At 39.8% G+C, this 17,778-nt stretch overlaps 1 protein-coding gene across 2 annotated transcripts in view; it reads right to left on the bottom strand.

Annotated features, from left to right (window-relative positions):
- Positions 1–17,778, bottom strand: part of LOC126277988 (intraflagellar transport protein 56) — a 210,222-nt gene that overhangs the window by 35,005 nt on the left and 157,439 nt on the right. The gene's annotated exons all lie outside the window — the stretch shown is intronic.

Below are 17,778 nucleotides of genomic sequence, written 5' to 3'. Positions count from 1 at the left end.
TTGCTCCTCTTCGATGCCAGCCTTGATTCTCTAAGGAGTAAACTGGGTAGGGATCTCAAAATACAAACTGTCATCTCAGTCAATTAACATTTTACATCAACTTGTTAATAAGTTGACAGAAATTTTTCTGGGTAAAACTATTACTGACGGGGCAGGGGGAAGTAAGTTTCAGCGACTGTACCTTTGGTTGAAATATTGGTTCCACCAGTAATAATTTTCAACAGTATGACCTGTACAATACCAGAAAACTTTTATGTCAACAGACTCTGGCAGTAGAAGCCCCCAAGCAATTCTATTATTAATAACTGTTTGCTGTAGATTGGCAACACTGCGCCGACGCAGACTCTTCGAGTATTTGCTGCCCTAAATAATTATAAAAAGCGTTGTTATTAAGCTATTTTTAAACGTCTACAAGTGTTATAAATATAATATAAGTGTTGTTGAATTAGTGTAAGTGTTAGTGAAGTATAAAATAAGATTAAACGGTGTAATAAGCGTATTTTTCTTCTCGCCCCTGTAGCACGAATCCTAGGCCTAATTTCACGCGCGCGAATCGTAAGTAAGCAGTGAATTAAACTTATAGGTAAACGTTTCCAGTTGGTACAAATATATTATAAGTGTTGTTACATTAGTGGAAGTGTTGGTGAAGTGTTAAATAAGATTAAATGTGGTAAGAAGTTTATTTTCCTTCTCGCGCCTATAGCACAGACTTTAGGCTTAATTTCACGCTCGCGTATCGTAAGTAAACAGTGACTTAAACTTATATGTAATCACCAGTGTTTTTTCATTATGCTTTCAGCTTATTTATATATGCCTGAATAGTTTCTAGGGTCCTTTGTTTACGTATTAGTCAGTACTTAAATCAGTTTATACGATTTCTGTTTTTGCCATGAGTGAGAAGTGCGTGACATGCCGTAGGATCATTAGTTCCGGTGTATGGTGTGATGGGTGTTGTAGTTTCTTTCATTGGGGCGAATGTAGTGGCGTGGGAAATGGGGACATAAATGAGGCTCACCAGTGGTATTGTAGAATCTGCAGTAGAGATAGGAAAATACTGGAACAGGGAGGGAAAATTTCAGCTCTTCAAGCTGACCTAGACAAGGCAAGGGAGGATCTGGACAGGTTAAAGAGGGAGAAGGGTGAACAGAGGTGGGAAGTGGCAACAGGTAATAGGGGGAACAGGCAAAAGAGAGCATCAGACAGCTTTGTGATAAATCTTGAAAATAGATTTGACCTGTTGCCTCAGTCAGAATCGGATGAGCCTCATGTTGCTGAAGCTGTAGAAAGGGCACAACAAGCTTTCAAGAACTTGAAAAAGTTAGGGAAATTTGTAAAGAGAATGAAAGTTCTGTTGTTAGGTAGTTCCCATGGTAGAGGTGTTGGCCAACTACTGCAGGAAAATCTAGGTCCAGAGTACCAGGTCACAAACTTTTTTAGGCCTAGTGCAGATCTGGGTCAGGTAACAGAGGATATAGGTTCTCTATGCAAGGATTTCATGAAGGAGGATGCCATGGTTATAGTGGGTGGTTCGGGAAACAGCATTGACAGAGACTCTGAATATTCCATAGAGAGTGACCTGGTGAAGATAGCATCAGCAACGAAGCATACGAGCGTGGGATTTGTGTCTGTGTAGAGACACCATGATGGTCCTCATTTGAACTCTTCTGTAGGGAGGGTGAACTTGGAGTTGGAGTGGCTGCTTAGGACGGATATAGGGTCCCATATTGGTTTGATTCCTGTGGATGATATTGATAGGAGGGACTACACTAGGCATGGCCTTCACCTCAATAGGAAAGGGAAGGGAAAACTGTCTGGCTTGATTGCAGAAAACCTAAGGGGGGACACTGTCACAAGTGGTAAAATACCAGTGGTCACAGGTGTCAGAGGGATGCCTTTTTTAGGATAGGGAAGGGGGATAGAAAACAAGTTTTAAGAGAGATTGGCAGACAGACTCAGTTGGAGAAAATAGATGAACAGAAGTCAGATTTTAGCATACAGCCTCCATTTAAAAAATGTTTAACAGAAAGTAATCAGAAACTGCCAGTTCATCTTCACCAAAGCAGTTATAATCGCATTAGTATGCAGTATCAGTTGCCTTTATTACACCAGAACATTCTGGGACTCAGAAATAAAGTTGATGAACTACTCATTTGTATCGATGAAATGAATTCATCTAACGAAATTGACATAATCTGCCTCTCTGAACATCAAGTGACCACTGGTATAGATATGTTAGACATTTCAGGATTTAAGCTAGCTTCCTACTTCTGCAGAGTAGATATGGAGGGAGGAGGAATTGCCACATTTATTAAAAACTGCCATAAATTCAAGAACATTGACATTAATAAATTGTGTTTAGAGCAGCATCTAGAAGCATGTGCAACAGAAGTAGAGTTCCATAACAGATCCTATATAATAGTAACTATTTACCGAGCACCTGCAGGAAATTATAATCTATTCATAAATCATCTAGAAGCTCTTTTGGGTTATTTAACAGTAAGAAACAAAGAAATTTTGATTGCTGGTGACTTTAATACAGATTTTCTCATTCAATCTTCCAGTAAACATTTACTGCAGTTAGTAATGTTGTCTTTCAATCTAACTCACACTGTAAACTTTCCAACTAGGATCACTAAATCCTCAAGGACAGCCATTGATAACATTTTTACAGACAAATCAAAGGAACAAAATCATATCATAAAACCTGTAATAAATGGACTATCAGATCATGACATGCAGCTCCTTGTTTTAGATGTAAATTCTAAGCAGATTATCAAGACTGCTAAATCTGTGTACAGGAGAGTATTCAATCAACCAAAAATTGAATGTTTTAGAAAACTGCTCAAAGATATGAACTGGAAAGATGTTTATAGTGCTCATGACATGAATGAAAAATATAACACATTCATGAACAATGTCAGTACCATGTTTGAAAACTGTTTTCCTCTAAAAGTTACTCAAATTAAACAGAAGTCTGTAATAAAACCATGGATCACACAAGGAATAAAGATTTCCTGTAAGACAAAAAGGAAAATGTGTCTGTCGACCAAGAATAGCTCCAATGCTGATGATTTAGCTAAATACAAGAAATACTGTAAAATATTAAATAAAGTAATTCAGGCATCTAAACAAATACACTACGAGAAGAAGATAGCAATGTCAAGGAACAAAATAAAAACAATATGGGATATAGTGAAAGAGGAGACTGGTAGAACCAGAAAGGAACAGGAGCAAATAGCACTAAGGGTAGATGACACATTAGTAACCGATGGGCATAGTGTGGCAAATCTATTTAACAAGTACTTTAATGATGATGTAAATAAAATAGAAAGAAACTTCCACATGGGAAAATATATTAAAAACAAAGATTCCAAGACTTACCAAGCGGGAAAGCGCCGGCAGACAGGCACATGAACAAAACACACAAACACACACACAGAATTGCTGGCTTTCGCAACCGATGGTTGCTTCTTCAGGAAGGAGAGGGAAAGACGAAAGGATGTGGGTTTTAAGGGAGAGGGTAAGGAGTCATTCCAATCCCGGGAGCGGAAAGACTTCCCTTAGGGGAAAAAAAAGGACAGATGTACACTCGCACACACACACACACACACACACACACACACACACACACACACACACACACACACACACACACACACACATATCCATCCGCACATACACAGACACAAGCAGACATATTTAAAGGCAAAAAGCTTTTTGCCTTTAAATATGTCTGCTTGTGTCTGTGTATGTGCGGATGGATATGTGTGTGAGTGTGTGTGCGAGTGTACATCTGTCCTTTTTTTCCCCTAAGGGAAGTCTTTCCGCTCCCGGGATTGGAATGACTCCTTACCCTCTCCCTTAAAACCCACATCCTTTCGTCTTTCCCTCTCCTTCCTGAAGAAGCAACCATCGGTTGAGAAAGCCAGCAATTCTGTGTGTGTGTTTGTGTGTTTTGTTCATGTGCCTGTCTGCCGGCGCTTTCCCGCTTGGTAAGTCTTGGAATCTTTGTTTTTAACAAGTACTTTATATCCATTACTGAAAGAATGGGATTGTCAGGATCAGTAAATAATGCCCTTGAATATCTGAAACTAGCCTTAACAAATAGCTTTAGGAACAAGAATATGTCACTCACATCACCAAAAGAAATAAATTCCATAATAAAATCTTTAAAAACAAAGCATTCTAGTGGTTACGATGAAATATCAACAAAGTTAATTAAGACATGTTCTTGTGAGTTTAGTACAATTCTAAGTTACTTGTGTAACCAGTCAATTATAACTGGGACATTTCCTGACTGGCTGAAATATGCAGATGTTAAGCCTCTATTTAAGAAAGGGGATAAAGAGATGCCATCAAACTACAGACCGATTTCACTTTTGCCAGCATTCTCAAAAGTTTTAGAAAAAGTAATCTACAGGCAGCTTCTCAACCATCTGACCACAAATAACATATTATCAAGAACACAGTTTGGATTTCTGAAGGGTTCTGATATCGAAAAGCCTATTTACACCTACAGTGAAAATGTACTTAATTCATTAAATAACAAGTTACAAGCAGCAGGTATTTTCTGTGATTTGTCAAAGGCATTCGATTGTGTAAATCACAACATCCTTTTAAATAAATTAGAATTCTATGGTGTCACGGGCAGTGCTGCAAAATGGTTCAAGTCATACCTCGCTAACAGGAAACAAAGGGTGTCAGTGCAAGGGACTAGTGAATTAAGTCATCATCAGAATGGGAAGAAATTACATGTGGTGTCCCACAAGGATCCATCTTAGGGCAATTGCTTTTTCTTGTGTACATTAATGATCTCTCATCAGTTACACTGCCAGAAGCAGAGATCGTTTTGTTTGCAGATGACACAAGTATTGCAATAAATAGTATGTCGAGTGTAGTTCTAGAAAGATCTGCTAATGATATTTTCATGGATATTAAAAAATGGTTTAAAGCCAACTCACGGACATTAAACTTCGAAAAGATGCACTATATGCAATTCAGAACCTGTAAGAGCTTTCCACCCAGCATATGCATAAAGTACGAAGAAGAGCAGATAGAAGAGGTTGACAGTCTTAAATTCCTGGGATTACAACTTGATAATAAATTCAGTTGGGAGGAGCACACCACAGAACTGCAGAAACGCCTTAACAAATCTGTATTTGCAACTAGAGTGTTAGCAGACATAGGCGACATAAAAGTGAAAAAGCTTGCATACTTTGCCTACTTTCATTCCATAATGTCATATGGTATAATATTTTGGGGTAACTCTTCAAGTCAAACAAAAGTTTTCAGAGTCCAAAAGCGTGTAATATGTATTATTTGTGGAGTAAACTCATGAACGTCTTGTAGAAACCTCTTCAAAGAACTGGGTATACTAACTACTGCCTCTCAGTATATTTACTCCTTAATGAAATTTGTCCTAAATAATATATCTCCTTTTCCAACAAACAGCTCAGTTTATACATACAATACCAGGAACAAAAATGATCTGCACAAGGACTTAAAAGCACTTACTTTAGTTCAAAAAAGGGTCCACTACTCAGGAACACTCATCTTCAATAATTTGCCAGCAAACATAAAAAATTTAGTTACAAATAAAGATCAGTTTAAAAGGAGCCTGAAAGACTTACTAGTGGCCAACTCCTTCTACTCCATTGACGAATTTTTTAATAGAAACAAATGATGTGTTGTATATATTTATACTATTAGTATTGTTATTTCAGCTTAAAAAATAAAAAAAATAAAAAATAAAAAAAAGGTGACATGTTCCACATCCACGAGGATCTCCTCAACACGGATCTATGGAACGAAAAATAATCTAATCTAATCTAATCTAATCTAATCTGTAGGTAAACAATCTTACAACTGGACAGCTCTCTCTAGGATCACACATAATATTTCATGAATCCATGATAAAATACTAGGACATAATTTTTAAAAGTCAGTTACAAACATTTTTGCATTTTGGCCACTCAAATGGAACTCTTTAAGTTTGAAAAGCAAAACAAATTCAAAATTTTGCTATAATAAATGACATAATTAAAAAAAAACAGTTTGTCTTCCAAGCACAGGAAAGAACATTGTAAATACCTTCAGTTTATTTACTCAAAAGATATGCTCAACATTAGCTAAGGGTATTCCGAGACCTTACAAATGCATCTGACGCAATGAAGCACTCCTTACTTATTCATAAATTATACATGTATGAAATCAGTGAAAGTGCTTTGCAGTGGTTCAGCTCAGGCAGGCAGGAAGCAAAGTCTAGTTGTAACACTGCATTCAAGCAAATACCCCCCTGAATGCTTCCAGCAGAAGAGTTGCAGGTGATGAAAGAGGGCCGAAGGAAAAGGACTGGTGAGGTTTAGGAAATTGGAAGAGTTTGGAAAAGCCACACAGAGTGCTTTGATCAGAGGAGACTTACCAGACACGATGAGAAGGAAAGACTGATTGTTGGGGACCACACTAGACATGATTTGCAAACCTGAGAGCTTAAAGGTGGAAAATAGCATGATATTCAAGATAAAGACTAATGACAAAATGTTGTGCATGAGTTAATAAGAGCGGAAAGCTAAATCATTTTATGTGCTAGCGGCGGTAGGGGTAAATAGACAGCTTAAGAAATAAAAGGTATGGAAAACTCAAAGGGACTGAATAGTTACTGAGAAGAAATGCTGAGACTGAAGAAATTAATCTAAATTAAGGCCATGTGGGTGATGAAAACCAAGGACGTGCTGTAATGCCAATTCCCATCTGTTGAGTTCTGAAAACTAGTGTCTGGGGAAAGAATCCATATGGCACGTGTGGTGAAACAGCACTGAGGTCATGATTGTCATGTTGTAGAGCATGCTCTGCAAGAGTATATTGTGTGCTGCCAGTATACACACTCTGCCTACACCCGTTCATACTGACTAATAACTTGGTGGTGGTCATGTCAATGTAAAAGGCCAAACAGTGTCTACATAACAGCCAGTACACGACATATATTGTTTCACAGGTGGCTCTCTATTTAATAGTATATGCTTTGCCAGTTACAGGACTGATAAAGGTACAGTAGGAGGGTGTGTAAGGCAAGTCTTACAGCAGTGACAGTCATAAGGACAGGAACTGTAGGGCATGTAAATGGATCCAGAAGGAGCATAGAGTCTGATGAGGATATAGAGATTGGGAGGGTGATGAAAAGCTGTTCTATGTGTAGTGGGCAAAATGTTAGACAGAGTGGATTTCATTTCAGGGCACGATTTTAGGAAGTCATAGCCTTGTTGAAGATGCTGATTAATACACTCAAAACCAGGCTAAGTGACATCAGGTGTACTCCTAAGCCATTTTCTGGAGGAATCAGTAGTATCATGACTGGATGTAATGGCCCGCGAATTCTGGTTCTGAACTAGGCTGGTGCTGTAAAGTGTCTCCATCTGAACAAATATGTTTGCCTCGAAGGCCAAGGCTTCATGGGAGCAATCAATTGACATGGAGAGGATGGCAACTGTCAAAATGTAAGTACTGTTGTTTATTAGTAGGTTTAATGTGAACAGAAGTGTGTAGCTGCCCCTAGTGAGGATGGGGTCAACATCACTGAAAGTGGCATGAGAATCTGAAAAGTACCCTGTGAAATTTAGTTTGGGGAATGTATTTAAAAATTCCAAGAATTTTAAAAGGTCAACCTCACCATGAGACCATATGGCAAAAATGCCATCAGTGTATCTAAACCAGACAAAGAGCTGAAGGCTTATGGATCCCAGGAAAGCCTCCTCCAAGAGACCCATGAATAGGTTGGCATAGGAAGGAGCCATCCTGATTGCCATGGCTGTGCCCCTGATCTGTCTGCATGTCTTCCTCTGAAAGGTAAAGCAGTTCTTGGTAAGTACAAAGTTGATTAAGGTGAGCACGAAGGATGTCATAGGTTTCAAATCATGTGGATACTGACTCAGGAAATCTTCATCAGCAGTCAGACTGTGTGTATGGGCGACACTGGTATAGGGGGAGGTGTCATCAAGAGTGGCAAGCAAGGTGTGTGGTGGTAGGGGGATGGCCACATATTTCAGATGATCTAGGAAATGGTTTGTGTCTTCAATGTAGGAGGGAAGTCCTTGTACTATAGGTTACACTTATTGATCAACTAATGCAGGTATACTTTTGGTGGGTGCTTGAAGCCAGCCAATGTGATTGGGTTTGTGGATATTAGGAAGAAGGTAAAAGGCGGGGGGGGGGGGGGGGGGGGTAAGTAGTTCTATGGCTTGAGCTGTTAGTCCTTGTGAGGGACCTGAGATTTTAAGAGAGGATTGTAGGTCAATTTGTATCACAGAGATGGGATCTTGATGGCAGATGCTATATGTAGAGGTGTCCGGCAGCTGTTGTAGACTCTCACTTACACATTCCCATTCGTTGAGTACAACAGTGGTACAACAGTAGTACTTCCCAGAACTCCACACAAGGGAACTGAAAATTACAACATGTCCTCAGTTCTCCCCACCCACCTGGCCTTAATTTATATTAATTTCTTTGGTTTCAGCATATCTTACCATTAATTATTCCTTTCTTCACTCTCTTTTTGTTTTCTAACCTTTTATTTTCTGACCTGTCTATCTGTCCGCCCCCTCTACTCCATACAGTACACTTAGCTTACTGTTCTTATTAACACATACACTATGTTTTATTGGTAATCTTCCACCTTGAAGCTCTCAGATTTGCAAATTTCATCTGGTCAAGTCCCCAACAATAGGTCTTCACTTCCCATCCTGTCTGACAAGTCTCCCCTGACCTGGGGTTCTGGGTGACTTTTCCATACCCTCTCCATTTCGTAAATCTCACATGTCCTTTTCCTTTACTCCTCTTCCTTCCCCTTTAGCCTTCTTCACTGGCTCTGAATGCCAGCAAATTTCAGTACCTATGTATGTGTGTTCTCCTGCCACCACTTGGTGAGTAGATTTTTCATCTATACAATTAAGCTGCAATCTACTCACATCGCTTGAGGTGGAGGGTGCGTATGGGGACTGGCATCTGACCTCGCCCATTCACCTTACAAGCAGCCACTGCTGCAGTGCAGTATTTGAGCAGGCACATGGGAGCAGGGGTTTGCTAGTTGTTGGGAGCTTCAATTTTAGGTGAATTATGGATTTCCTTAGGGAAATAATATCCAGGGCTGCAAAGAAGTCCTATGTGCACTCAGTAAGTCTGTCAGGGTGCCAGATCTGAGTTAAGGAGGAAGCCCCCTGCAGCTATCAAGGTTGCAGGTTGTAGTCATCTGCCAAGTTATTGCTCATGTCAACACCAATATGCCTGTTGCTTGGGTCTGATGCCATCTTCAGTTTGTATGGGTGACTAGTGAAAGTGGTGAAGGCTGCTGGCCCTGCTTAGGCATGCAAGCAGAGCTTACAATTTGCTGTATTGTACCCAGAAGTGACCGAGATTCTTTGGTTTGGTACTGAGTGAAGGATCTCAAGTCGAAGCTTCATCAGTTCTGTTAGCTACTCATGTTTGAGGTTCTTTGGTGGATGCCTGCCAGTAGCAGAGAGCAAATTCAGATCACATACAGAGTAAAGATTCTTCAAATATCAAGATTTTAACAGTAAATTGCCAAAGCATCTCTAACAAGGTCCCTGAATTTATCATTCTCCTGGAAAGCTGTTGCACTCGAATTATAATCAAAACAAGAGATGCTTGAAACCCAAAGTAGCGAGCTCTGAAATATTTAACGAGGCACAGGACGTATAATAAAAAGAAAAGTTAGGCATCACAGAGGAAGGAGCATTCATTGGAACTGATAAAAAAATACCAAGTCTAGTGAGCTCCAAATTGAGTCTGACTGCAAAGTTATCTGGACGCAAGTAGCTGGCCTTGGTGACCTCATGTTAATTATCGGAAGTTTTTACCGAGTACTTGATTCCACTGTAACAGCGGTATAGTCATTCAAAGAAAGTCTACATTTAGAAGATTGGAAGTACATCAATCACGCAATATTATTTGGAGATAACTTTAACCTACGAAGTATTATGAATTTGTCGCAGTTGGTAAGGACACACAGTTTTGTGAGATAGAGCTGAAGGCATTCTCCAAAAACTAACTTGAGCAGCTAGTTCGACAACCCACATTCTTCGGAAATAATTCAGGCCTTGTAGCTACAAACAGGCTTGATCTTATCAAAATTATCAGTATACAGACAGGGATTAGTAATCATATCATCATAGCAATGATAGTTATTGAAGTTGATAAAACTACCAAGAATGTAGGAGAGTTCTGTGCTGGAAAGAACATATAAGCAGTTGTTAGCATCTTACTTAAGCAATGAATGGTCACCATTTAGTTACAATGTGATGGACCTGGAGGAATTATGAGCAAAGTTAAAATTAATTGTAAGTATGTGTCGGGTAAGTGGATTAAGAAAGGGAAAGATTCATTGTGCTTTAATCACAAAATTTGAAAAATGTTTGGGGAACAGAGATTCAAATGAAAATGTTGACAAGCAAAAAATTGGTGGAAATTAGTGCACCTGTAAAAAGATCAAAGCATAAAGCATACAACAAATTTCCATTGTCATACATTTATGAAAGATCTTGCCAATAATCAGACAAAATTACTATGTGAGTTGCAGGCTGCTATTCAGTCACTTGTTGACCATTCTGTTGTGGCAACAGGAGAAAGTTAATGGGAGTTAAAATTTTACATTTCACATTTATACAATCATTCATGTAGGAGGACCTTACAGACATGCCATTGTTTGAACATTGCACAGACTTCTGTATGGAGGACACAGAAATAAACATCCCTGCTACTGAGTTGCAACTGAAAGAGTTGGAAACAATGAAGTTGCCAGTTCCAGACAGAATCCTATTTCAGTTTTACTGAGAGTGCTATGCAATGCTGGTCTCTTGCTTGCATTTATTTTGAATCTGTCACCCAGTGAAAAGGCCCAAAGGACTGGAAAAAAGTGAAGCTGACTTCCGTAGAAGAGCAAAAAAGACCAGCAAAATTTGAGACCATTATCCTTAATATTGGTTTGCTGCCAAATTCTTGACATAATCTAAGTTGGAATATAATAAATTTCCTTGAAATAGAAAAGCATCTGTTCACAAATCAGCGTGGATGGATTTAGAAAACGTAACTCAAGTGAAACTAAGCTTGCAAGACCTGCCCGATACACCCACCCAGCAAATCCTACTCTAGTCCTGTCACAGGCTCATCTTAGCCCATCAAAAGTCACCTGTAAAACCAGCTACACCATATACAGCTCTGCGGAAAGTACCGTACAGCAGTTTATATGGTCTTAACCATCAAATAATTGTCCTCTGAATGAATGACCATTGTGGAGGCGAGAGAAGAATTGACCACCAGTGACAGAAAGAGATGCAGAGTGTGATATGCTTGATTTCACTGGCTGCTTCACAGCCCGTGCCATCTGGTCCTCCCCACCAGCACCAGCTTCACTGAGTTACATAGATGGGAGTTATCCTTGCAACATGTCCTTTGTTTCTATATTACAGCTAGTCTCAATGTTCACTAATCCCTTGCATCCACATCCTCTTTACAACAGTCTCCCTTTCCTCTGGTCTGTCACCACTTCCCAATCTACCCCCCACCCCACATCATCATCACAGTACACTGCATGAATGCACTGGTTCATGTGCATATGTGTCACATGTCTACCCTGTACACCTGCTGCCTCTCCCCTCTGCATTCCTATGTTGCACACCCACAGCCTCCCTCTGAGCCATCAGCCACTCTTCACCACCCCATATCTTGCTACCCCGCTCCCTCCACCTGATACAAATCACCACCCACGGTTATTGCCAAATTGAAGTCTGGGAAGGTGCATTCACATTTGGCACAATAATGCTCTGTGCATGAGTGTGTGTGTATGTGTGTGTGTGGGGGGGGGGGGGGGGGCGCATGCACACGTATGTATGTTATGAGTACTGTAGCTCGATAAAGGATTCCTCCAAAAGCTAGAAAAGTTGATGACTCATCACTTCTAATATTCTGTGACTAGTTACCTTTACTGCCGAAGTACATTATAGAATGTGTCACAGTTTTGGAATGTGCAGAAGCAGCATTAACTTCGAGTGATTTTGAGAAATCAAGGACAAATCATGTATTTGGATTATCTCTGTGTGGTTAAATGACCAGTAATTCATTGCTATGGCATCTGATTTAGCAAGTTATTTGTTGCGACGTTGTTATCAGGAGAAAGAAAACTAGTGTTCTATGGATCGGAGCGTGGAATGTCAGATCCCTTAATTAGGCAGGTAGATTAGAAAATTTAAAAATGGAAATGGGTAGGTCAAAGGCAGATATAGTGGGAATTAGTGAAGTTTGGTGGCAGGAGGAACAAGACTTTTGGTCAGGTGAATACAGCGTTATAAATACAAAATCAAATAGGGGTAATGCAGGAGTAGGTTTAATAATGAATAGGAAAATAGGAATATGGGTAAGCTACATAAACAGCACAGTGAACGTATTATTGTGGCCAAGATAGATACAAAGCCCACGCCTACCACAGTAGTACAAGTTTATATGCCAACTAGCTCCGCAGATGACAAAGAGATTGATGAAATGTATGATGAGATAAAAGAAATTATTCAGATAGTGAAGGGAGACAAAAATTTAATAGTCATGGGTGACAGGAACTCAATAGAAGGAAATGGAAGAGAAGGAAACGTAGTAGGTGAATATGGAATGGGGGTAAGGAATGAGAGAGGAAGCCGCCTGGTAGAATTTTTCACAGAGCATAACTTTCTCACTGCTAACACTCAGTTAAAGAATCATAAAAGAAGGTTGTATACATGGAAGAAGCCTGGAGATAATGGAAGGTCTCAGATAGATTATATAGGGGTAAGGCAGAGATTCAGGAACCAAGTTTTAAATTGTAAGACATTACCAGGGGCAGATGTGGACTCTGACCACAATCTACTGATTATGAACTGAAAAAACTGCAAAAAGGTGGGAATTTGAGGAGATGAGACCTGGATAAACTGAAAGAACCAGAGGTTGTAAAGAGCTTCAGGGAGAGCATTAGGGAATGATTGACAAGAATGGGGGACAGAAATACAGTAGAAGAAGAATGGGTAGCTTTGAGAGATGGAATAGTAAAGGTAGCAGAGGGTCAAGTGGTAAAAGGATGAGGGCTAATAGAAATCCTTGGGTAACGGAAGAGATACTGACTTTAAATGATGAAAGGAGAAAATATAAAAATGCAGTAAATGAATCAGGCAAAGCAGAAAGGCGGAAGGAGTATATAGAGGGTCTATACAAGGGCGGTGTTCTTGAGGACAATATTATAGAAATGGAAGAGAATGTAGATGAAGATGAAATAGGAGATATGATACTGTGTGAAGAGATTGACAGAGCACTGAAAGACCTAAGTCGAAACATGACCCCGGTAGTAGACAACATTCCATTAGAACTACTGACAGCCTTGGGAGAGCCAGACCTAACAAAACTCTTACCATCTAGTGAGCAAGATGTATGAGACAGGTGAAATACCCTCAGACTCCAAGAAGAATATAATAATTCCAAGCCCAAAGAAAGCAGATGTTGACAGATGTCAAAATTACCGAACTATCAGTTTAATAAGTCATGGCTGCAAAATACTAACACGAATTCTTTACAGACGAATGGAAAAACTGGTAGAAGCTGACCTCGTGGAAGATCAGTTTGGATTCCATAGAAATGTTGGAACACGTGAGGCATTACTGACCCTATGACTTATCTTAGAAAATAGATTAAGGAAGGGCAAACTTATGTTTCTAGCATTTGTAGACTTAGAGAAAGCTTTTGACAATTTTGACAGGAATACTCTCTTTCAAATTCTGAAGGTGTCAAGGGTAAAATACAGGGAGTGAAAGGCTATTTACAATTTGTACAGAAACCAGAAGGTGGTTATAAGAGTTAAGGGGCATGGAAGGGAAGCAGTCATTGGGAAGGGAGTGAGACAGGGTTGTAGCCTATCCCCAATGTTATTCAATCTGTATATTGAGCAGGCAGTAAAGCAAACAAAAATTATGAATAGGAATTAAAATCCATGGAGAAGAAATAAATACTTTGAGGTTTGCCGATGACATTGTAATTTTGACAGGTACAGCAAAGGACCTGGAAGAGCAGCTGAACAGAATGGACAGTTTCTTGAAAGGAGGATATAAGATGAACATCAACAAAAGCCAAACGAGGATAATGGAATGTAGTCGAATTAAGTCAGGTGATGTTGAGGGAATTAGATTAGGAAATGAGACACTTAAGTTAGTAAAGGAGTTTTGCTATTTGGGGAGCAAAATAACTGATGATGGTCGAAGTAGAGAGGATATAAAATGTAGACTGGCAATGGCAAGGAAAGCGTTCCTGAAGAAGAGAAATTTGTTAACATCGAGTATAGATTTAAGTGTCAGGAAGTCTTTTCTGAAAGTATTTGTATGGAGTGTAGCCATGTACGGAAGTGAAACATGGACGATAAATAGCTTGGACAAGAAGAGAATAGAGGCTTTTGAAATGTAGTGCTACAGAAGAATGCTGAAGATTAGATGGGTAGACCACATAACTAATGAGGAGGTATTGAATAGAATTGGAGAGAAGAGAAATTTGTGACACAACTTGACTAGAAGAAGGGATCGGTTGGTAGAGCACATTCTGAGGCATCAAGGGATCACCAATTTAGTACTGGAGGGTAGCGTGGAGGGTAAAAATCGTAGACGGAGACCAAGAGATGAACACACTAAGCAGATTCAGAAGGATGTAGGCTGCAGTAGGTACTGGGAGATGAAGAAGCTTGCACAGTACAGAGTAGCATGGAGAGCTGCATCAAACCAGTCTCTGGACTGAAGACCACAACAACAACATGTTAATATGGCTAGACGATCCTCACATTATATTAGCAAGTGTATTTTACCTGTATATTGAAATGGGTAATACAAGAATTATTAGTACTATTATTTTTATACAATTCATATTTTTATACACTCTCTTGTTTACACGAATAAATCTTTGCTGGCGTTCTTGAATAAACTACTTGAACTAAAAGCATTGCTCTTGGCTGTATCTACAGCCATACTCTGCAAAATGCTGTTGTAACAGCCTCAGACACAGTCAGTACCAGTGCCGTATCTGGAGGAGCAGCAACTACAGTAACCGTCCTTCTGACAGAAGCACCCCTCATCATGTGCCTGCTTCTGTACTGTCACTTTCGTGCATCAGCAACCTGGGACTTCAGGAAGCGTTTGCAATTTCAAACACTGCCACATGATTACAGACCGATGCCAGTCACTGAATCTGTTCCAACCTTCCAAGTAGTCAGCACCAAGCAGCTGCAGTTAAACCCCCGCTTAACTGAGTATGTCATGACTGGCTCAGCAGGGCAATACACTGTGCCTGCCATGTGTTAGTAATTGCCACAAGTTCCACTGATGCAGCCTCAGAGTCTATGCCGTAAGTATGATGCAGCCCTCATAGCCAGCCTGTGATGTACAGCCAGCTGAGCAACAAACTGTCAATTGCAGTCTTGGAGACTTCACTATAAATATGTCACTGTTACCACTGCCACTGTGAGGCCCAATCTGAGGAGAACTGTCTGACTGTTCAAGACTCGGCATCTGACACTCTGCCACTGCTTTTGGGGGGCTGTTCGTCACTGCCGAAGTCTGCCAGCCATTTGCTGCTGCTTTGCAGCCAACGGTTCAAAGTTAATACTCTGGACAGCAATGCAATTACTGCAGTAGCAAAAGACACTGTCAGCTGTCTGTGCTGTGCTGCAGTAGAGCCTAGTGTGGTGCTATGGCCACCACCGATGACCCAGTTCTGGCATGTCTGTGGCACTAGATCAGCATGCCACCACCACAGCAGCACGTATTGTCCACGTACTGTGTCTCGCTTGCTTGCTGCTACAATAGAATATTATGGGAGAACACTGGACTGTGCCAGAGGAGAGGAGCAGACAGAAGATTACTTAAATTGAATAAATTACTAAAGAACTGTTTTATATTCACCGCTGATTTATCTGTAGCTTCTCCACACATCACACGTCTACCAAACTACCGACAAACCCCACAACATCCTAAGACGACTCAAGCTTATACTGACAATCAGGAACTGTTTATGTTCACTCTTGTTTCCCCAGTTACACTGGATCACTACACAGTGAAGATTATGCCAGAGGGTAATTCCCATTGTACCAATAATTGAGGTTTCTTCCCATTGCATTCATACATGGACCACTGAAAGAACATTTTTTTAAAGCCTGTGTGTGCACTGTAATTAATCTAATCTAGAAGCAATATCTGTGGGAGTGGTGTATAGAGGGTTGTTGTATACTCTTAGATTCACCTCTTTAATCTGATTCTTAGTACTCCCCCATACATTAAATAAACCTGTGACCATTTGCGCTTCCCTTGTTTGTATGAAATCAGTATCTCCTGTTAATTCTACCTGGAATGAGTCCCAGAGACTAGAGCAATATTCTAGTATGAGTTACAAAACTGTTTTCTAAGCAATTTCCTTTGTAGAATGACTGCATTTCACTAGTACACTACCAATGAATCGAAGCCTGCCACCTGCTTCATCTACAACAAAGCCTATGTTATAAACTAAACTCTCACTAATCTGGCCTCTCAGTAATCCAGACCAAATCAGCTTTCACTTGCTCACGCAGAAATGAATTATTATGTGCAATAATGCGGTTAGTTAATTACAATGTTAAACAATGCTATACATGTTTGAAATTGTAGCTTTCTTTACAGTTCAGTGTAATGGCTACTAAAAAGAAACACATTATGCTAAATCAAGCAGGAACTGGAAATTAGAGATAAGCTGAAGTAAGGTTCTTCGCATAAAGCCATCACTGCTGAGTAAAATCTAGGACGAGCAACTATTTATGATCAAACTTAACAGATAAGGAGATAATCAAAAGCACACAAGAAAGTTATGGTGAAATTGATGCAGACAGGGATGTAGGAGGAGAGAACACGCTAGTGCTGAAGTTGCAAACATCTTCCTGGAGTACATTATGCAACAATGAGAAATACGCAGTATTCGTGTAATGCTTGTAAAACAATTGTGTGTTAAAGCATGCCACTGTCATGTGTCATCACCACAACAACTAAAAATTTGAGAATTGTGTTTTATTTGTCTCATGACATGCATTTGCAATCAGTTTGGTTTTCATACAGGAGACATGTCAAAAATTTATAATACAGTTACAATGATTTTTATGTTAATAAATAATAGCACTACAATAAATAATAACATTATAAGGATATTTCTTGGAATGTGTAACACGTTGTATCTAGCTCAAATTTCCAGTTTGTCCTGCATGAATTCATCCACTGATTAATAACATTTCAGTGTCAGTACATCATATAGCTTTCTTTTAAGTGAACCGAAATTCATCTGCATCAAGTTGTTTCCTTTTAATTTATTACAAATTTTCATTACCATTTATTGAGGTCCCTGGGCATACAGTCTGAGGCAGTGGGTGGAGAGCATAAAATATTCTTTGTTTCTAGTATCATGTGAATGGAGATCGCTGGCCGCGATGGTCTAGCAGTTCAGGCTCTCAGTCCGGAACCGCGCGACTGTTACGGTCGCAGGTTCGAATCCTGCCTCGGGCATGGATGTGTGTGATGTCAGGTTAGTTAGGTTTAAGTAGTTCTAAGTTCTAGGGGACTGATGACCACAGATGTTAAGTCCCATAGTGCTCAGAGCCATTTGAACCATGTGAATGGACAAAATGGTTTCCCTCAAATAATTCATGTCTCATGTACAAAAATACAATAATTTTATATATGTATAAAGATGTCAGAG

This window comes from Schistocerca gregaria, chromosome 6 (genome assembly GCF_023897955.1).
Source record: "Schistocerca gregaria isolate iqSchGreg1 chromosome 6, iqSchGreg1.2, whole genome shotgun sequence".
Lineage (NCBI taxonomy): Eukaryota > Metazoa > Arthropoda > Insecta > Orthoptera > Acrididae > Schistocerca > Schistocerca gregaria.
Note: the sequence above shows the minus strand (reverse complement) of the source record. Positions and strands in the feature narration are given on the sequence as shown.